General features: G+C 34.4%; 1 long non-coding RNA gene across 1 annotated transcript; it reads left to right on the top strand.

The window, feature by feature from the left end:
* Positions 1 to 18,168: 18,168 nt before the first annotated feature.
* On the top strand, positions 18,169 to 22,387 carry LOC118145644 (uncharacterized). The gene is made up of 3 exons (XR_004730931.2): positions 18,169 to 18,223; positions 18,955 to 19,012; positions 22,252 to 22,387. It is a non-coding gene; the product is annotated as an uncharacterized LOC118145644 (long non-coding RNA).
* Positions 22,388 to 23,520: the final 1,133 nt, after the last annotated feature.

The following is a 23,520-nucleotide window of genomic DNA, read 5'->3' as shown; positions in this document are numbered from 1 at the left end:
GGCGATTCCTCAAGGCCTTAGAAATAGAAATTCCATTTGACCCAGCAATCCCATTACTGGGTATATATCCAAAAGACTATAAATCGTTCTACTATAAGGACACATGTACACGAATGTTCATTGCAGCACTGTTTACAATAGCAAAGACCTGGAATCAACCCAAATGCCCATTGAAAATAGACTGGATTGGAAAAACGTGGCACATATACACCATGGAATATTATGCAGCAATCAGAAATGATGAGTTCGTGTCGTTTGTGGGGACATGGATGAATCTGGAAAACATCATTCTCAGCAAACTGACACAAGAACAGAAAATGAAACACCGCATATTCTCACTCATAGGTGGGTGATGAAAAATGAGAACACATGGACACTGAAAGGGGAGTACTAAACACTGGGGTCTATTGAGGGGAAAAGGGGAGGGCCAGTGGGAGGGGGAGGTGGGGAGGGATAGCCTGGGGAGAAATGCCAAATGTGGGTGAAGGGGAGAAGAAAAGCAAAGCACACTGCCATGTGTGTACCTACGCAACTGTCTTGCATGCTCTGCTCATGTACCCCAAAACCTATAATCCAATAAAAAATTAAAAAAAAAAATAGTATAAAGTGTTTTTTGTTTTGGAAATTGAAAAATGTAGCTTTTATTTCCAAATAGCAAAATTCCACATTCTACAGGACAAAAAAAATGTACTTTAATGTTCAACAACCTTCCTCATGTTTTAAAAATTTAGTCTACTAAGTGGATTATAGCATTCTTAATTTTTTTAAACCAATGCATAATCCCATGATTTAAATGCAATGTGTTTTTACAAAGAGTATTCATTACATTTTACAGAAGAAGGAATTAAAGTTTAGAGAGATTAAATAATTTTCTTAAGTTTATTTAGGTGGTAAATGGTAGTTAATATCAAACCTAAAATGAGGGGTTCCACATTTTATAATTTTCCTGTCACATCAAACTGTCTCTCATTGCTTGCTTTTTTTTTTTTTAATTCTTAAAGTTGCAATACACAAAGGCAAATAAAACATTTCAGTGTATAGGTCTCAAATCCCTAAGAAGTAGATTATTAACTAATAAGTTTATCAAGTAATAAAGAGCATCTAACGATATGTTGTAAGTGACAAATATTTTCAGGAATCCTTTAATGTTTATATAATGCGAATAACAGTTGTTATTGCAAAGGACAGGCTGTTTCTAATAAGAGATAACAAGCATCGTATTAAGACACTAAATCTTTACTCCTTATTATTCCTTGAGTGTTTCTAGGCTGAAAGTTTATTTTACTATAAGAGTGAGAATTCTTAATACTTAGTAATCTGTAATTGCACTCAGCTTCTTTAATTTTAATTAATTAATTCTCAAACTGCCTCAAAAATATTTTTATATTGTCACTTAGGGTATTTTATAAAAGTTAAATCAGAGATTGGATGATAGAACAAATGAGAACTGTTTATTTGAAAAAGATTGCATTTTCTGTTTAATTACCTGTGCCACATCTGTGATAAATTTGAAGGATTTATCATCAAATTCATCCAGCATTATGATGGGCATAACTTGTAGCTTTGGAAGTCTTATTTTGGTAAAAGGTCCTAAAATCTCAGTTTAATATACTGTAATTAAATTATTTATTTAGGGAATGCCATGACTCTAACTTAGTAAAGTCTTATATTGAATCCACACTAAGCAGATAACATGTAAATGCAACTGTGTAATTAAAATTGGGAGGTATCCCTGAAAAGGAATACAACTCAAAGACTATTTGAAGGAGCTGCTTAATTCAAAGAATGACATGGATATTGGTCTGAGGCTGTTCTGGCAAAGTAAAAAGAAATGCATACTCTTAGAGATAATTTTCTCTAGGACATAAAAGACCATATGGGATTATTTCTTCCTATCAAGAGTTCTCATCCCATTCAACATAAAATCTTTCTAAGATTTATAAGATATCATTCTTACAGATAGCCTTTTTGTTTGATTTGAACCTAATATGTATTATAAAGTTTAACTGTTTGATCTCTGTGTTCTAGATTTGGAACTAATGCACTGTAGTTTAATAATAATTTTTCCATAGAGGTTCAAAACATCACTCTGTTTTAATGAAAATATTAACTACCTATAAATAATTAACAATAGTTCATTCAAGACTTTAAAAATGCACAATAAATAGTATATTGGTTGTAAATAGTAATAAAATTTTAGACATCTGTTTTAGAATTCTAGGTCTAGAGTGCAAAAATATTTCAAAATAAAAATCATCATATTATAAATATGAAAGGCATTAGTGTTAACAAATAATTTCTCATCACTTAAGAATTATCAAAGAAATGTGTGATTTATAACCAGATGAAAGTGCACTAATCTGTTACTGAAATTTTGAGAAAACCTATGAGAAACTCAAAATACCTATGAGAAACTCAAAATACCTAAACAAACGATATATACAAAACTGAATAATAAAATATCAGATAAATTATCTAGTCCATAACAAAGTTGAAGTGTAATTCTTGCATTTATTAAGATAAATTTTATTTTGTTGTGTATGACTCATACTGATTTTTTGTTAATCTTTCATACACTGCTTGATGATTTGTCACAAAGTGGACCCATCTGCTCAAGTCAGGAAGTAAAATTCTGCCAGCATCCTTATGCCTCCTCAAATAAGTACCCTCCTTCATCTCCCATAAAGTAACTACTCTTCTGATTTCTAATAGCATAGTTTTGTCTTGTCTTACTATTTGTATGCATTGAATCTCACACTGAAAATATTCTGTATCTATTTTACTCAACATCATGCAAGACCATCCATATGATGCCACTCACTTTCACAACTGTGTGAATATAGTATGCATTGTATCCTGCTTGTCAGTGCTGTGTAACAAAACGCCAAAAAATTCAGTAGGACAAAGCAATAATTTAATTATTACTTCTGATTCTGTGTGGTAAGGAATGGGGCAGGTCACATTAAGGATAGTTTGTTTCTGCTGCACAGATGCCTAGGGCCTCAGCAAGGAATACTTGAAGGTCAAGGATGCCTGAATGGCTGGGACTGGAGCCCTTTGGAGGATTCTTAACACATATGCTTAACAGTTGATGCTGGTTGTCAGCTCGCACTGGCATTAGGAAGTTGTCTGACACATTATATGTGGTCTTTGGGCAGGCTGGTTTGGGTTTCCACATGGAAGAATGACTCTTTTCCATGAGTGATTTCCTGAGAAATCAAGTTGAATTAATGATGTCTTTATGATCTAGCTTCAGAAGTCACACAACATCATTTGCTCCATACTCTGTTTTCAAAGACACCAACAAAAGAGCAACCAGATTTTAAGAGAAGGATTTACAGAAAGCAGCATTAGATTGGAGGTGTGTCAAAAAGGGCATGTGTGATAGAAGGTAGTTTTTCGTCTGTTTTGGGAAATACAATCTGCCACATCCTGTATTCAAATGGACTAGTATGAGTAATGCTGTTATGAACATTCTTATACACATCATTCGCTGTACAGTATGTCATTTTTTGGTAAGGATAGCCTAGAAACTGAATTTCTGGGTCATAGCATATTTCAGGTTGTGTTTCGAAAAACAAAGGCTGGAAAAAATATTCAAATACATTTAATTTATGTAGGGAGTGCATATTAGAAACTCTTAACATGTAGTGAAGGAAGCAGAATAGGGAGGGGTAAAAGCCAATGTAGAACACCATCACAGATTAAGTCATGCCTTGGACTCCTGCACAGGAGGGTCTGAAGTATACACTGCATTGCAGAGTTGTCTCAACTTCAAGTCAAGGGAGGCAGAATTTTGTAATATAAGTTGATCACCTGTGAGCTGTCCACTGCATGGGGTGTAGTGAGGCGACTGGCAGCAAGGAGACCCTCTCTGCAGAGGTGTCTACTGTCAGGTATAGGCAACTCTCCAAAGAAAGGACTAATTGAGAACCAATAGGAGGCAATATTCATACTACCTGAAGCGGGAGGAGGGAACGGACATTTACAGTCCTCACAGGAAGATCTAGGAGGAAACACCAATTTCTTATACCAAATAGCACTTTCCACTTGAATGTCACATTAAATATATTTTATTCACCACAGTATCTGGATTTTAGTTTGTCACAATTTCTTAAAAAATTAACGAGAAGTGCGTGAGTGGTATGAACTACCAGGTCCTGCTGTACAGTTGCTTTCAAGGCTCTGGCTATTGTTTATCTTCTTCTTCCTTCCCTACCCACTCTCAACTACTTTTCACCCACTCCCTTGGTTAGAACTAGTTTCTGTGGCTTTCCTGGTGTAGTCACCCAGGTGCTCGTCTCTGAAGTGTCAGGACCCCCTTTATCATACACTTTACATTTTGTTGCTGTATTCACTAACTTTCAGTTAAAACTGGTCTTGAGAATAAAAAGAGGTGTCTCTGTTGATAATGGTGACAAAGGTATTCCTCCCTGCCCATTATGCAGCTGAGGTCTTATCTCTTCCTGAGTGTCAAGGTTAATTACCCTTGGCAGTGTGATAACATCTTGATCTTTTTGACCTGCTGCCCTGCTGACTCAAGGTGAGTGTATCCGAAGTATTAAGTTCAGTGGACTTCTTACTATGTTCCCTGATGGAAACTCTCTCTTTTGAAAAATAAGAATTTCTAGGCAAATGATTAAAGTACAAATTCCCTGAGTCCTGGGAAGTGATGGTAAGCCATGCCACTATTACTTATAGTTTTCTTCCTACACTTATCTAATCTACCTACTGAGTCAAAAGTTTCATTTAATGGCCATTGGTTTAGGGAGTATAACTGTATTAAGGAGAAGAGTGTCTTATTTTTGATGGTGTCATTGTTAGGCTAATGTCTCAGCTTCGTCTTCATGAGGCTATTCCACTACTCTTACAGGCCAGCATCTACTGATGGTTGTGGTATGTGGAAGAACCAGTGCATTTTATGCTTATTACTGGCATCGTTTTTGGCTATAAGGTATACTCTGTTCTGACATGATGGAATTCCATGTAAGTGAACCGGGCACTCAGAAAGCCCACAGATAGTGGTTCTACATGAAATGCAAATTAACACTTGAAGTATGTGTCAATTCTGGTCAGAACTGATGGCAGTTCTAACTGCAGGGTGGAAGGAGTCTGATGAAACCAACTTGACAAAAGGTTACTGGCAGTCTTTTAAGGTATGAGTCCAGATCTAGGGCTCAGCATTCATCATCACTATTGACTTGTTAGACATTCAGCAGGGGGAGTTGCCAAATTATCTTTGGTGAGAGGGATTCCACATAGGTTCATTGTGTAGCCTTCCACTCTGGAATCATGGGTACTCCATTCACTATGCTTACTGTGCCTAGGCAAAATGGGAGTCCAAACCACCTGTTCATGGAGTTTAGTGTTCATGGTCTAGAAGAGCCCTGGCTGGATTTTATATGTACTATTTCTGCCACTGGCCAAGTAAAGATCATAGGAGTAAGTGGGACAAAAAGTATATGTATGTTCATATTTGGTAGATAATGCTTAGACCAATGTATAATCTAATTATAGGAGTATATGAGTCCTATGTACTCCACCAAAACTCATCAAAAGGTAGCAGAGGTTGTAGTGAGCCAAGATTACACTACTGCCCTCCAGCCTAGGTGACAAGAGTGAAACTCAGTCTAAAAAAAAAAACAAACAAACATACCATACCTGGTTAGTCTTTTAATTTCAGTTATTGTTATTGATATTTAAAGATACTACTTTTTGTTTTTATTATAGTTTTCTGTGGTTGTTCAAATTCTCTTTGGCCTTTTAAATGATCTGTTTTCAAATTGCCTGTTCATATCTCTTGACTAATTTTCTAATTGTATTCACTATCCTTTTTGTTGATTTGTAAGTGTTCTTGATATAATCTGAATACAAAACCTTTGTCATTTAATTGTGTGGATAAAATCTTCTACCAATATGTAACTTGCCTTTTCACTCTCTTAAAAGTGTCTTTTAGTAAACAGTTCTCAATTTTAATTTAGCGCAACTCGTCAATCCTTTTACATACAGTTATTATTCTTTATCGTGTGCTTAGGAAAGAGGGCCTACTCAAGATCATAAAGATGATCTCCTTTACCTTTATTGTTTCTGTACATAAATATTTATGCAAATGCTTTTTGTTTTATTTTTCATATTTAGACCTACAGTCTCCACAATGTCACATGCCTTAGGGAGCTTTAAGTGGAGGTCACAATTGAATGAATTTGATGAGTAATATATTTAGCTCACTCTTTATGTGCTTAATAAAATAGCCTTCATTCTATTTAACAGATTTTAATGGCAATGTAATTCAGTGATGTATAGGCCAATTTGAATTGATTATGATGCATTGTGGCTCCCTTCTGTTAATAAGTACTAAGGAAATCTGTTTGAGTAAGTTTTTTCAATAATAATAATAGGCAATCCATGCATCATGTGATATGGATTTTCTTATATCTCACCCCACATTCTTACATTCAGGTAGTGATTTTTAGTTAATAGTATTTCAGGTCTCTGCTAACTCTATTCATGTTTTTAGACAAAACAGAAACAAAACACTAATATAAAATAAAATAAAAACCTTGGCTTTCTTATTTTATAAATAAATAAGTGTTCCTGTTAGCAAATCTTCTTAGGTTATCACGACCAATAATATGTTCAACATATCTTGACAATTCAAAAATGAACAAATTAACAAAAACATACAACATGGTATTATGAACGTTTGGAATTTATTATTTTCAGAACTTGGTTTTAAAAGTCACTGCCTTAGACATTATTGCTTTTGTCAATTAAATACAGAAGGTTTATTAACAGATGAAGTATATAATTTCTTACCACTGGACTCTGGAAGCTGCATGTTATAAAGACACTGTGTTGAATCTATGATAATGAAGCAGGGACATCCTAAAAGAGTGTCAAGGTACACAGGCCTGTTTCCAAGAAATAAATGGCTTAAACTCTTCCAGTCCTTAATCCTCCCTGCTATCTACATGTGTATTCCTTTTTGCCTTCATACCATGTAGAACAACCTAGTCACTCTTACCTCCTCATATTTCACATGGTTCATAGTATAATCCCAGTGTTTAACAAAAAATTACGGTATGTACAAACCCACTCTGATAGCTTGAACCCAGTGCTGGTATATGCCTTCATAGAATTGTGAATGGCAGTTTTATTTCTGATTTTAGTTCTAATCTTGTAGTTCAATGTTAAAAGAATTCTCTACCACCGCACAATTCTGATAAATTATGACAGGACCTTTGTGAGCTCTTCAGGCCTCTATAGGGCTAATGCCCATTCCACTCACATAGGTACATGAGGAGTTTATTGTTCAGTAACATTTCTTGATCTAAAGTACCTGTCACTACTTGTGACACTGCATTTCAGACTAAAGATCAGCCTGGAGCCTTGACTCAAATGGACCTTGAGCCTCCTGAGAGTGGTTCTGTTTCACGCAGCTGCACTTCATGTCCCAGGTTAGGGCTCTCCTGCCACATAGATTGCATTGCTCCAGGCAAGGCTGTCATTATAGTTGTTTCGGCTGAGTGAAGGAAAGGAGACCTCAATGGGCATGTTTTTTCAAAGCATGTAATTGTAGACCCATTTTGAAAGTTAACTCTATTATTGGTTCTCTGCTTTACTCATTTTTATGTCAGACTATGAAAGCATAAGTATCAAATATTCAGATTGCAGTATCCATCTGATATCATCAGGTTCTAAAAATAATTTGATTAAAGGCTAAATAAAATAATGATTAAATATGACAAAACTACAAAAATAATATTGCATAAAGCTCAGGATACAAGTGACTAAACTTTTAGATAGTGGAAAGCTATATGATAACATAATGTGCTACAAAAATATTTCCACATTTTGATGTGTTTTTTTATGTTAGTTCATATATAGATTATTGATTTTCTTACTTGCCAGCAAACTATACATAGAATGTTTCCAGACAAGAATGTGTCTAGGGCAGATGAAGGCCCTGGAAGCCATGATGTGTGAGAAACAGTCAAAATAAATGATACTAAAATTAGATCATCCAGCCCATATAATTTTGAATGGATATCTTAGCTGTTTTTAAACACCCAGAAGATTTCTACATGCAATAAACAAAAGTGAATCATTTGCCAGTCTTGCCAAGGAGTTAATTTCCTTATAAACACTAAAATCATGTATAAATGGAAGATATAGAGTTGCTTTTGAAAAATAGTTAAGAAGTTGCTCACTGAGTACTGTTAGAAGAAACAAACATTGAATAGTCAAAATACAACTTAAATTTTGGTGTGTAAGGGATCTTTTAAATCTAAGATTCATGCTACAATAAGACTTTTGAAATTTTAATTGGCAAGTTCTGGGTGACTGTAGTGTCCTAAAACTATGTATATTCTCCTGATTCCAAATCTTACTGAAATTATAGTAAAGGAAAAATTTTAAAGGCAAATCCACCAAGAAAGAAAGAATAAAAATATGACAACAGAAACAAAATATTGAAGTACAAAGTAATATCAAATGTAAGAAAGAAAGAGATAATTAGAAATCCATTTTGGGACAACTAGTACCTAAATAATAGGTGTCCCAGAGAAGGGAATAAAAAAAACAGAAATCATTAGTACAATGACTTTAAAGATAATTGCAGACTGAAGAACTTTGATTTCTAACTTGAAAGAGCCTAAAACAGGTTCAGAAACATACTTATTTTATATCTTAAATATATACACAATTTTTTAAAGAATTGCATGGTATTTCTAGATTTTTTTCTTTTTAAAGAATTGCATGGTGTTTACAGATACTCTTGTATTTCTGCTGTCAATAAAATTAAAATGTCCCCAGTTATCCTGTTAATCCAAGAAAAATGAGAGAAAAATATGGAACAGATCTGAGCCTAATATGCAGCATATTAAAAGCTATATTTTTCAGGGACTGAGAAAAGTACTTGTAGTGGAATAATCCATTTAATATTTGAGAAATTCGATGTCTCAATCATAAGATTGGTTAAAGTCCTGTCTCAACTGAGAGAGAAGTAGGATGAATTTTCCTAATACTCTGTACGTTGAAAGTATTCGGTAAAATCACTATGATTCTTCCTTGTATATTCCTCATTCTCATTAGCATTTTAATGTTCTCCATTGTCACACCTCCTACGTTTGGAGAAAACTAATCAACTTCTACTTCTAAGCCACTTGCTAGGAAAGGCACTGTTTTATTAATGAGCCTTTAATTAAAGAGACTGTCTACTATGCATATTTCTAAGTAGTGGTAAGGAACACAGGATTTGGGAATTTGGTATGTTATTTATGCACTACTGAAGGGAGGAAGTGACAGGCAGTTCTAGCAAGATTTTCAAGAACACTTTTGAATTATTGATTTCTGATTATGAGTTAAGTAAAAAGAAACAGGTGTCAAAAGGGCTGGACCTCAGACCCAGGAATCTGCAGAAGCTAGGTTGCAGATTTCCCCTGGATGCTTATGGAAGTAATCTTTACCTTGACTCTCTGAGGTTGCTACAAAGATACTATTTCTGTCCAATTCCATAAATATTTTTATGTGTCTCCTGGGAGCTATAGTGTACTGGTCTTCCTTACAACCAAAGGATTATGAATATTGGAGTGTGTTTTTGTCATGGAGTTAGTTTCTTAATTCTTTTACGGTCTTAACTTTTGCCCTTTTTTTCCTCTGTGTTTTGTGTATTTACATAAGTTTTCTTAGGCATATCTAACTTTTGGTAGAACATATTTTAAGTTAAGGCTTTATTTTTCCATATAAAATATATCATGAATTAATTCCCTTCTGCAAGGACGCCATATAAGAGAATTTTTAGTTCTAACACGTTGCTTTATCAGTTTCAGGAAAGGAGATACAATATACCACTTTTATTTTCTTATTTCTTTATCATTTTTTCTTTAGTATTCATCCTCCCTTTGTCTAAGGACAATACTCTTTTATGCTGCTATTTTGTGGAAATTTCTTGTTTTCCATAATTCCATTTTCCATATACCTTTGTTTCTCTATATCTACTTTCCAATTTATTTCCATTTCTTCCCTTTTTTTTTCCATTTATCATTGTGTCATATGGAAAGAGGAAGAAAGACCTACCACTTTGAGGAACCTGCTGTATACCACACCTTACTGTGTAGTAGACATTATTCTATTGAACAATAATATAATTTTTTAATAAACCGACCCAGAGGTGAAGTAGCACATCTAACTGCCAGGCAGTGACAGAGAAGTATCACCTAATAAGGGTGAGGTAAAGATCTACTGAATGATAGCAAAAGTGAAGCAGACAACCCAGAACTATTGCCTTTTCTCTTTAGATTTCAGGGAGATTTTAAAGTTTCAAGATTTTTAAAAAATAAGATGTTGATGGTTCTATAAGTAAACAGAAAGTTGATTTTCCCTGACAAAAGAATATTGCATTCAGATGGAATTTCTAATGGATCAAGTATGAGGAAAGCATCAGCTACTTGGAGGGATACTAAGCAGAGCTGTCCCAGATATCACAGGTGCTTGCCAAAGAGAAGCATCTTTGAGCTTCCTTCAGTGATTATGAATGACCCTCTGGTAGTTCACGAACTCTTTAAACAGGTAAACTCATTCTGTGTCAGAAAATCATGTAGAAAAGGCTTTCAGCTTCTTGCCATAATTCATCTTCCATTTTATTTTGTTATCAATCCATGGACTTTCTGACAAGGGACCTTGTAACTTTTCTTCCCATTCTTTGTTTTGTCTTACTTTTCAGATTTTATAATTAACCAGACATCTTTAACTTAGATTTTTCCTTTTGTACCTCCTGTATGTTCTCTTTTGTAACTGCTCAAGTCAGGATGCTCGACACTCAGAAGTCAAAGCATGGAAAGTGAGGTGTGGCAAAAGGAAAGCAGCTTTTATTGGTCAAACGCCTACAAATGAGAGAATGGCCAGGCTCAAGCCTCAAAGGATTCATGGTAAAAAAAAAAAAAAAAGTGTGGGAAATATTCAGTAGTGAAAAAGGGGTGCAGGTCCATGTGTCATGCTATGATGGTTATCTTGAATAATTGCTTATCCAGAGGTCCAATTTGCACCATTCTGACTTGAGCCCAGTAGTGGTGAGCTACCTGTAACTCCCCTTGAGCTGGAGTATTTCACAGCTGGGTCTCTCTGCCTGGCATGTTTTGAAATATTGGCCCTTGTAATTATTATTGGGGTTTTTTTTTTTTTGAGATGGAGTCTTGCTCTGTCACCCAGGCTGAAGTGCAGTGGCAAAAGTCTCAGCTCACTACAACCTCCACCTCCCAGGTTTAAGTAATTCTTCTGCCTCAGCCTCTCAAGTAGCTGGGATTACAGGTGCATGCCACCATGCCCAGCTAATTTTTGTATATTTTTAGTATTTTTTGAAGTTTTTAGAGATGGTTTACACTGTGTTGGCTAGACGGGTCTTGAACTCCTGACCTCAGGTGATCCACCTGCCTCAGCCTCCCAAAGTGCTGGAATTACAGGTGTGAGCCGCTGAGCCTGACTGCCCTGATAATTTCTAAGCAAGCACATAATTAGGTAAGCAGGCACTATGCAAGGATGTGCTTGGTGGGAAAGTGAGATGAACAGACTCTTACAGTACAAGGCCACATTTGTGATTATGAAGGAAAGGAAAAAAAAAATAGTTTCAAAATGCAAGTCAAAGGTGAAATATTTGGTTGTACTCTGAGTCCATGCTGGTTAATTCCAGCCCAGAATCATGAAATAGATGTTCAGTGAAAGCTCAGCGAATAATTAACCTCAATGTGTTTGCTCTGGACTCAGAAGTATCAACAAGTTGTAGAGATAAACCCCAGGCATCATGAAACTTCTGTATCATACAGAAGTTGAAAAACTTGTAAGCGTTGCTGATATTTCCTGTGAAACACTTTGCACAGCATTGCAAAAAGGGTTTGTGGAAATGGAGTGTTGAAAATTTAAAACATTCAAAAAGCAACATTTTTTTATTACATTGGATGGGGCTATAGCCCTTAAAAACTGATACCAGCTTTGTGTGTGTGTGTGAAACTGTACTGTAATAGGAACTTAAAGATTACTTAGCTATTAGTAAATGGTTGAAAATATATTTTGAGTTTTTCATGACATGATCATATGGACACACATTTCACTAAAAGGTCAAACTTGTAAATGTTTCGAGACTGAATATTCTGTTCCTATGTATCTAAAAACTGTAACCTTTCCACAGTGTTTATTCAGCTAAAGCAAAATAGACTCTTAAGAAATTAGGCTGTTATCTTCCTGTTAGATTTCTGAGCTAGTTGACTGGTGTCTGCCCTGTGCATATGCCCTTTGTTGAAAGATGCTACTAAGAATTTTTTTTTCCATAGTGTTTGTACTATGGAAAAAGTAGCACATCTAACTGCTAGGCGGTGATGGAGAAGCATTTCTCCATCCATAATTCATCAAAACAGCCATTTGGAAAATGAATAAAACATACCAACCACACTTCTGAATCACAGTCTTTCAGGATTGCTTATTAAAATAACAATTACTTCTTTCAAACAGTTGTGGACTGCAGTTCTAGTATATGAATTATTTTGGAAATATCTTTCCATTTTTCCCATTTAAACCTTCCATTTCTTTTCTAATGAGATATGCAAGTACAAATCTTTTAAAAGAATAACATTTCTTTACCAGACTGATCATTTATGGCTAAATATATTTTGATACATCAGACACATCTGCTGTGGAAAAAGAAATGTACCGTGAATTAAATACAGAAACATTTTGAATGATATTCTTTTACAATTCTGTGGAATAATTTATAAAGTGACTATGTTATTGACAGAAAATTGAAAGTTTTTAGAAGCAGCACACAGAAAGGGAAGGTTCATTGTAGTTTTTAAACACTCACTAAGTTTAAAGAGGAAAACTCAAGTAAGAAAGACTCTACAATAAGACTCAAAGGAGATATTGTGTGTGTGTGTGTGTGTGTGTGTGTGTCTGTGTGTCTGTGTATATGCATATATACACAGGTACATGATATTGATACACCAGAGCTTATCTGGAATGGGAAAATGTAATTTTTCAGATATTACTACTAATCAAAGCAGTTAGAAAAAAATGAATGATTGTGGTATATTTAAAAAAACATTTTAATAGAGGCAGCCCTGAATTTCCACATGCCCTTCTCTCTTAGACAACTCATTTTGCTTTTCATCAACACAAAATTGTTTGCACAATTAGGTAATTGTGTTTCTATCAGTTCAATAAGTACATTTTTCTTAAATATACATACATTAAGAAATGTGATAACTTAGATAGTCAGAGCATTGATAATATAGGAGTGAACAAAAAAAAGTCCAAGATGGGCTATGCTTGAAAGCTGGGTTTCTCTTTCCTCTAGGGGGCAAATAGAGGGAACAGCCCTAAAATCTCTACACTTACGTTGTTTGGTTCAGTTTCAAAAAAAAGGGCCAACTCAGAATAACAGTCTAGGCTTGTAGAGATTTATTGTGACATTTGCTTTTCAGAGGAGGATAATATTTAGAGAGGCCTATTGTATTTCAGGTTTTATAATCAGTCATCAATTGAGTATTCTCTAGTAAAGTCCCTAGTAGCCTGATACCTTAATATTTTTGACAAGAACATCACTCTTTGTCATTAGGTGGCTGAACAAATTAACCTGCTTATAAAGTGACAAAATCTTCAACAAATTTTAATTTCTGATGATGATATATGCACGTGGATTTATGAATATATAGATAGATATATCTGTGACAATATTAACAAGTTGAGTGAGGATAGAAAATTGCAGAATGTGAGGCAGGAGAATAGGGCCTAGAGCCAGGGAACCTAAGGACTTCCTAGAACTAAATCAAATGGAAACAATTCAGCTATGACAGGAAATATGCTCTTCATTTACACAGGGCATACCCTAGTAAATGACTTTGTAACTTTACCTTATCCTTTTTATTTACATAGGATGTACACCAAGTAACTGATGGAAACCTCTAGAGGGTATTTAAACCCAAGAAAATTCTGTAACTGGGCCCTTGAGCTGCTTGCTCGGGGCGCTCCCACCATGTGGAGCATGGTTTCATTTTCAATACATCTCTGCTTTTGTTGCTTCATTCTTTTCTTGCTTTGTTCTATTTGTTCTATTTGTTCAATTCTTTGTTCTATTTGTTCAAATCTTTGCTCAAAACACCAAGTACAAATGTAGTTACCCAAAAAGAGTTTAATAAGAAAACACATCTTGTGCGTTTCTGATATTATGCCTCTTCTCAGGCTGTATCAATTACAGAGAAAAAAACTCTCATACATTTAGGATACACACCTTATGTTAACTGGCATACAGTAATACATCCTAGGAAAAAGATATTATTCAATATTTCATTAAGATTTACATTGTGAAAACACAGAAATTCGGTGTTAGAAAGTGTTTCAGAGTTTCCTCTGGGTCATCTCTTTACCTAGTCCACTATGCTATTGTGACCTGGGGGCAGGAGGAACTCACTGTTCCCTGATCGGGTATGTTTTTTTTCCAGGTCCTTGGGCTCTCACTTGCCCAAGAATGGGTAGGAGACCCTGGTAGTGCGATGATATTGGTTCAAGTAAATATCAGACCCAAAGAGATTTGCAGAAAAGCGATTTATTAGACAGAGAGAGAGAAAAAGATAAGTGGGGTGGGGGGGGGGAGAGAGAGAGAGAGAGAGAGAGAGAAAGAGAGAGAGAGAACTTCCACACCGTCATGGGAGGGGATCCAGAGATGGAGTTGCACAGGTAAGGGGCAGCGGGACTTTTAATCTGGGAGTTACTCCCACCCCATTCAAGTTCTTGTCCTATGAGAGGGATTCCTTCAAACTTCCACTGGAGTGATTGATCTTTGACTTTGATATCGGATTGGCTGCTCGGCCCACAGTCCTCCCATAGCTTTTCTGGGGCTTTCTAAAGGAAGCTCACCTGGGCCATCTATCTTCCCTGGCATGGGAAAGTTAGACAAAGAACTCTAGTCTCCTGGATGTCAGGGGGACAGAGGTGAATAGGTGAATAGAAGTATGGTGCTGGGAAGTTCTTGCCTTTGAAGCCACGGATTAACATTAACACAGTCCTTCAGTATGAGACGTAGAACTCTATTGGGATCCATCAGTTGTGCCTATCAACTGTTGGTTTTTAGATCATCCTAATCCTTACCTTGCTGTGCTGTGTATCCCAAGGAATCAAATTTTCATCACCTGGATAGCCAATTCTAGATATTAATTTTTTTCTGTGCAAATTCCAAGAATACTTCTATTTCTCTACTTGAAACCTTACTGTACAATCATTTAATCTCCTTAAAAATGAATATTAGGGCAACTCTTTGTTTTAACTTAATATTACCGTTGAAAGAGGTATAGGTAGTTAATCTTTTTCATTTGTATAGTGGGTTAGCATAGTTTATGAAAATTTTAACGAGTTAAGTAATTAGGCACTTTGTGTTTTGTATCCACATGTTAGGAAAATCTTCTTAAATCTAATCTTACTTCATATTATCCCTGTCACATCTCCCACTAATGTTATTTACAAATAGTTGTATTTGCTTAGAGAAGCTTCAGCTAGTTTGAGTTATGCATGTGAAATTGCATTCTCATTTCATTGTAGATTTAAAAAATTATATTTTAATTATTGTAGCCTCCTAAAATGTCATAACAATTTAGTTATTTGTAATATATTATGCTTTAAGCATATTCCTTATTTCAGATCCATCTGTGTAATTGAAAACCATAAAATTATTATTTAGAAATTAATGATTGGGGAATGATTTCTGATAATTTCATGATTAAATTATTTATTTCCAAATGAGAAAACAGATTGCAGATAATTATACTGGACCAATTTAGCTCTAACTGAAGTTGTACTTTAATGTTCAAAATCTTAATGTAGCTATAGATGTGAAAGAATAATTCTGTGTTCCACACTGAAGATGACAAGGTAAGACTTTAAAGAGCAAAATTTTATTAATTGTGTTAATATCAACTGATATCACACATAAACTTGAAATCTCAGTGGCATATTTGTAGGCTCTCATACAGTATACATTAAATAAGTAAATAATAATTTAACTAATAAGTCAACACATCTTTCTCATTTCAGCTGGCCTCATGTAATTTCTAGTCAGCCAGAAACTGTAGGCATTTATGTCATTCAGAGTCCACTAACACTCCTTGCAAGTGCTCAAGATAATTTAAATCTTTGACTTCAAACAGGGAGTCTTGAGAAGAATATCCTCATCTTTTTTACTTGTATCCTTACTGTTATTGCTGGACATTGCATTAGTCCTGTTTAAATCGTTTTCCCTGACATTATCTGTGTTTTCATTCACATTCGGTCAACTTAATTTATGGTGCTTTTGTGTTTCTTTAAAAATTGAAAATAAAATTGAATATATTTAAGGAGTACAATCTGATACTCTGCTATACATATACACAGTGAACTAATTAATGCAGTCAAACTGATTAACATGTTCCTCTCTTCACTGCCTTTGAAGCTTTATACCCTGGCAGTGATTTCTTCTCTTCTCCCTAATTTTTTCCTGACTTATGGAGGTCTTTTTAATGTTGTTTTTTTCCCCCCCCCACAAGCCAGCATCCTTGCATGTTCATGATAGGAGATGTTCCTGGTTGTCCAAAGTCATTATGACCACCATTTCTAATTCTCATTCTTTGAACACATTATTATGTTAGGATTGCCATGACAGGAGTGTCTTCTTTCATCACTCATGCTGTGTGAGAACTCCTGGCATATCAATTATGTATTTCTTCCCTGCTATTTTAGCCGTGGACCAGAAAATCACAGTTCAATGAAAACTGAAAAGAGCATTTATGGCTTATACATCCCATAGTAACATGATTCACATTGAGTTGTCTATACTAGTATTGTGTGAGATAAACTGTTTACATACACATGAGGTTATTTATTGACCAGCTTAGATGTTTGAGCAGCTCTTATGTTTTCCCCCATTCTACTGAGTGGGAGAGTAAAACCTTTTCATATGTATCTAGGAGTAATCCAAACAGATGGTACAAATTCATTTGCATAAAAATGAGGGGCCTTGTATATACAAGTGAAGTACTAATTAGGTTCATAAAAAGGAATCAGCACCAAGAATGATGAGCTCCACAGCTTGATACTTGACCTTCTTTTGCTCTACAAGTTGCATTAGTTAATTTTGTCAACACTATTTCCTTTTCATTCCTACTCCTTGGCTATCTGGAGTAAATAAACATCACTTGTTAGGGATGTTGAAGCTTTATCTTGGCAGTAATTTCCTCACCCTCCTTTTTAGGGATGTTGAAGCTTTATCTTTATGGTAATTTCCTATCCCTCCTTTTTTTCTGCCTTACCTATGCAGTTCATGCTCTGAATGGTAAACATGTTTTCATTAAAAGAGTATTCTTTGCAGGAATTTAATGTATTTAAAGACTTAAAGGAATACGAAAATTAGAACCATTCTGAGATATACTAAAATAAACATTAGTATACTGGTAAAAATCAGTTTGAGAACATAATTTACTTGTTGAGTCAGCTGCCATATGGAATGATTGTTTAAGCAAAAAGTGATTGCTTAAGCATTTTTTTAAATGATTGCTTTTATAGTTGAGTAATTTGAACGTTCATTATTTTAGATATCTATATAGCAAAAGGTAACCTAAGGAATAAAATGTTATATAAAACATGCTTAAGCTTCTCAACTAAAAAAAGAAAAAGAAACAAGGGGAAAAAAGCTGGTTTCAGGAGCATTATATTTGATTATTTGTTTTTCCCAAAACTCTGGAGAATAGAATCAGAAAGTTTGAATTACACTCAAGAAAATCTATTTCATTTAAAATATGTGAAAATTTCAATAGTAGTAAAAACCTATATTTTTGAAAGTGTTCTTATATTTTGACTGTTGTCTACAAGATTAGATGAACTAGGTAGCCCTGATGGTACCAGACTAGAGGATTTTCTGGAAATCAGTCATAAATAAATACCACATTTCACACTATTTTAAGAGAAAAAAACTTGATGGGATAGCATATTAACATTCTTGTACAATGAGCCAAAAATCCCTTCTCTCAGTAATACTCTAAGGAGAATCAATAAGAACAATGTGGATTTGGGAGATATAATGATGAACCTTCATTACTTAATTTAACATTCCCAGAGAAAAAGTATCATTATTCTGCTTTCTCTGTAGGTTGGCTAAGTACCAAGTTGTTCAGGAAAAATATCTCACAACACTTCCAATCAGAATTCAGAGGAAGTAAGTGCCTCAATTAAAACTCAATTTTTAAAAGTAACATATAATTACAATTGTAATTAAATAAAGTGACAGTTGTTATATCTTTTCTAATTTTTATTTGAATAATATAATAACTATAATGGTTTAAATTTCTTTTGGCATCCAATATTAGAGAATAATTTGGAAGATGGAGATGCACAAAATGAAAAAGAAAATATTTAAGTTCAAATATAATTAATCTAATAGTGCCTCATTTAAAAAAATTAGAATAACCAAATTATCATTTGTGATAATAGTGATGTGTACACAGATCCATTTATTTTTCTATTCAATGAACTTTTGTTAGGTACTTATTGTTTGTCAGGCACTGATATTTTCAGCTATTAAAAAACATAATGTTCAATATAATAAGATGGATACGTTCATGGAGTTGTATATGTTTATTACTCAGAATATGGTTTGTGAGCCAGCAGCAACTATTATCACCTGTATGGCTATAAAATATGCAGAATCTAAGATAACACCTGAGATCTACCGAATCAGAATATGTAAGATCCCGAGGCGATCTATATGCACATTAAGGTTTAAAAATAATTGAAATAGAAGATATAATCCAAAGGAGGGTTTAATTGATCTACATCTCATAGTGAAAAATTGACTACCTTATAGTTAGTCTGAGAAATTTTACCCCTAATTTGTTTTTTGGTAATTGTTATTTGTGTTTTGTAATTCACTAAATAATTTCCCTTTAGATGTCACCTACGTAAACTGCAACTTGACCAACAGTTACTTACAGAGAACCAGTTTAAGGTAAGAGTTCAATGGGTGATTTAATATCAATTTGTATCCTGGCTCTGTATTTGTCCTAGACCCTGGATAGAAGCCATGTTATTATACTTTCCAGTCTAGTGCCCACAAACAATTTAGAAAACATGTCCTGGACTGTTAAATTATGGGCTTCTAGAGAGGAGGCACTGTATTCTTTCTTTTTTTTTTCTTCTCCAATCCAGAGGGTCTAGAATTTTACTTGGCTCAGAGTAGAAGTACAATGAAAATTTATTAGATAAACTCACATATACTTTCAGAGCTAGGAAGAAATGGAGTTTTGAGACTCACAATGGTTTATTTATCATAAAGCTCTCCCTAAGGATTGCTTCTTTCATCTCTTTATTTCTTAAGTGTCTTATAGTTATAATTCTATCTGAGGTGAGCAAATAGGTACTGTATGTTTCTCCTTGGCAGGCATCTAAATTTCAAAAATTATCAAATAATTAATTGGCCTGAAGAAATTGCATCCAATTCTTTTCACTAGTTTTATTATGATTTTTGAAAAATATTATTAAAATTATCTGCTTTAGTGACTTTTTAATATGTTTTCTCAGAATATTTAAGGAAAGATCACAGTTGATAAAGAAACATGGCATTATAATTACAACTGGGCTTGGCATTACCAGAACTGTATATAATACGATATTATTTTTTTCATTAATTCTTTCAGATCTCAATATGTTATCTCATTAATTCTTTCAGATCTCAATATATTATCTCAATACATGATTTTACAATCATGTATTTTGTAAATACAGGATTTTTTAAAAGTCTCTGGTGCCTTCTTTATAAATTTACTATAAATTACCTCTCTGTAATTTGCCCATAAATGCTTTTTAATCGTGTTCTATATAGATTTCTATCTTGTTTTAAAGACACGATAATCAATAGATTGCTTCTACTTAGGCTTAAAGCATTTAGTTGTTTTGTTATAAAACAGAGGTAGGATGTGGGACCCAACTCCAGAGGCAGAGTTCAAACATTGGACCAAGTTCAAGTGTTTGAAGTTGAGAATTGGCTAAAACAAGTCTGGACGCAGCCACTATTATGCCATGTCAGTTTATCATTGCCGTGAGAATACCTGGAAGTTACCACAGTCATCCTAGAAATTAATGCACAAACCTCTTAATTTGCATATAATTAAAAGTGGGTATGAGTGCAGAATTGCTTCTTAGTGGCTATTCTGGGCACACTGCCTATAGGGTAGCCCTGTTCTGCAGTATTTCTGCTGCTGCTGTACACTTCCATTTCAATAATACCACTGGCATTTCAGTAATACCTTGAATTCTTTCCTGGCTGAAGCCAAAAGCTCTCATGAGCTAAGCCCCAATTTGGAGGTTTCCTATCCTGCATCAATGCTACTAAAATATTCCATTTTTATTTATAATTTTTCATATAAAATACATACATATTTTTAAAATTCCATAGAGAGAGGAAAGTATGAATTTATATATGCTTAATATTAATGTGCATGAATATATAACAAAAATATATATTATAACAAATAGTATAATACTGTACCTCATTATGTTGTTATTAATGGAAGGAATAATAATCAGAAGGCTATTAGAATTGTACAGATAAGAGGTAGTAACTGCCATTGTGAGGAAAAAGATGGTAGGAATAAAAGACGAGTTAGATTTGAGAACCAGTTATAGCCTCTCTCCAATATAATCAACTTCATATTAGCTGGGCCACATTTTATTTCTACAGATACACTGCCTTCTCAGTGCTGATATTCTTTCTGTTTTGTTTTTCAACATGAAAAACAAAATTATAAAATTTTTTCAAAGAAAATTATTGTGGAACCAACACTATAAAATGTTCTTAGGAAAAAAGAGTAATTCATTATATTTCTTCTGACATCTTTGATTAGGTCCCAGAAATTGGGACCAGTTTTTTTTTTTTTTTTCTTTTTTGAGACAGAGTCTACCTTTGTCACCCAGGCTGGACTGCAGTGGCATGATCTCAGCTCACCTCAACCTTTGCTTCTGGGTTTCAAGCAATGCTCATGCCTCAGCTTCCCAAGTACCCGATATTACAGACATGTGCCACCATGCTCAGCTAATTTTTTGTATTCTTAGTAGAGGTGGGGCTTTCAGTATGTTAGCCAGGGTGATCTCAAACTCCTGGCCTCAAGTGATCCATCAGCTGCAGCCTCCAGTTATTCTATTTTTGTCACAAATGTATTTGTGATTTAAAGAGTTAAACAAACAACAAGGAAACCCTCAAATCATATTTAACCCCAGATATAAAAAAAATCCTTGAATTTTAAACAGTTCTAAAATCTGTAAGGATATTAGACCAGAAATAATCTTTCTTCTTACTAAGGCCAAAAGAAGAAATGCCTTTTCATGAGGGAAATGTGATTTTCTACTTTTTCACAGACACCAATCCATAATATAAATTATCTTGTGTTTCAGAGAATATAATCAGTTGCACATAGGCTCAGAAAGCAAAATATCAACCAAGCAACAACAAAATCAATATTAATATCGGCCTAATTCAAAGCCCGGATAATCTCATGACAGAAAACATGTCCTTTAAAAAGGAGACGAAATATATGGCTTTATAACAGAACTTTTCAATTTTTGAGTTGGAACCATTAGAGTCAGGAGGTCTAGTCTATTGTTGTTTGTATGATTTGAATGTGTTGTGCAGCTTATGAATTGATATGCTTATTATTCAAAGCCACATCTCTAAGCCTACCTCCATGTTCAGGAACTGTACACATTAACTATTCTAACGCTCTTTGAGAGCCACTTCCTCATACACAAAATGTTCAACTCTCACATATGAAATATATCTGTAAATGCACATATTGTTCTCAGATCTCCTTATTTAGAGGAAAAAGCAATTCTGTAAGTGTCTATGAATGTGAAAATTTTCTAGAAATTGTGAATTAATGAAGTAAGCGATGAATAAGCGTATGCCATGAAAATATTACTTACCAATTTCATAATGTAAAATTCTGATATGGAACCATTTTATACATCCCAAACTAACAATTTTATGTCATTTTATCTAATGTAATATTTTATAATAGCAATAAGCCAATATTATTAATGCCAATATGGCATTTTTATTTCAACTTAAATGTAAGTCATTTCTTTTGTGTAAATTAAAAATTGTTTGCAAATAAACTTACTTAGTTCTCTTCATGATAAAGTCATTTGAAAGACTGGTATAAAATATAAATGATTATTTGTCTACCTTTCCAGGTTTATTTTCCACCACTGTGACTTTGTGCCCTTCTGTAAGCATATCAGGGAAAAGGAAGTCGATGATTTTACTCACTTACTTTCTCGGTCTCTGGTGTCCTTCCTATAAATTTACTGCAAGAGGTGAGAGAGAGCTACCTAAAATTTTATCTCATTTATGAAGCTTTCTTAGAATTTTTCACTCAGAATTGATTACTCCATGCTTTGTGCTTTCACACTAAAAATTAGTTTAACTGTGATTGGATATATCTTATCTGCACCACTGCAGGGCAAGTTCCCTGAGGTGAAAAGATTATATCAATTCATTTGCATATACCTTGCACAGTCAGTATATTGGTTCTATGCATATACAAAAAAGTGCTCATTGAATTAAATATTGCTACTGAACCACAGTGATACAGTGCATTCCAAACTGTGCATCACTGTAGTACATCTTCTAAAGACATCTTCTTACATTAGAAACTTTCAGTTATCTCCTAATGTTTTTTGATTGCTCTACCACAATTTTCCTACTGGTTTACCAGGCCTCCTGCTGAGATCGTACAGCCAGGAGCTACGCATCTTTCCAATTTGTGTCAGAAAAATGTTGAAATGTTGCCCTTTCTTTGGTGAACTAAACAGCAGGGGATCTGAATAGTTACTCTGGTAACAGAGGTGAAAAAAGCTAAAAGAGTCTCACAAATTTGATTGAGGAGGAAAGATTGCTGAGCCTCACTCACAGGTGAACTAATACATCCCCCAGGGCCAAATACTTTCCTCTTCTAGTTTAGAAACTTAGGGCTCTTTGTGAAGAGAAAGCTGTATTGTGACAGCCTAAAAGGATAATTGCAACCACTCTAGCTGAATCAATCCATGCTGACTTAGTAAATGATGTGGCTTCTTCCTAGACATTCTTCCCTATGCTCCCCTTGCATCTGAAGAGACAGACAAATTTTAATCATTCAAAGCTTACCCTGAAAACAGTGAGTTTCTCAACAACTGCTGCTAGCTGTTTTCAATTGCTCTTGTGTTCACAAGAAATTCAAGTCCACAAGGTGATATGATTTGAATTTTACATTTCACAGGAATTTTAATTCTAAAACTTCCAAGATCAATAACAATTCAGTTTGTACAGCTGAGTTGGAATTTTCTTTGCCAGAATGTCTAGAGATTTGTGGAGAGGCAAGACATTATTGGATCTTTGAGAAAGTGCTGTAAGAAAACTTAATCTTGAAAGTATATAAAACAGACTGGGCAATTACATGATCTTTCTCTGAGAACTTCTTGTCT

This window comes from Callithrix jacchus, chromosome 10 (assembly GCF_049354715.1).
Source record: "Callithrix jacchus isolate 240 chromosome 10, calJac240_pri, whole genome shotgun sequence".
In the NCBI taxonomy this organism is placed as follows: domain Eukaryota; kingdom Metazoa; phylum Chordata; class Mammalia; order Primates; family Cebidae; genus Callithrix; species Callithrix jacchus.
Note: the sequence above shows the minus strand (reverse complement) of the source record. Positions and strands in the feature narration are given on the sequence as shown.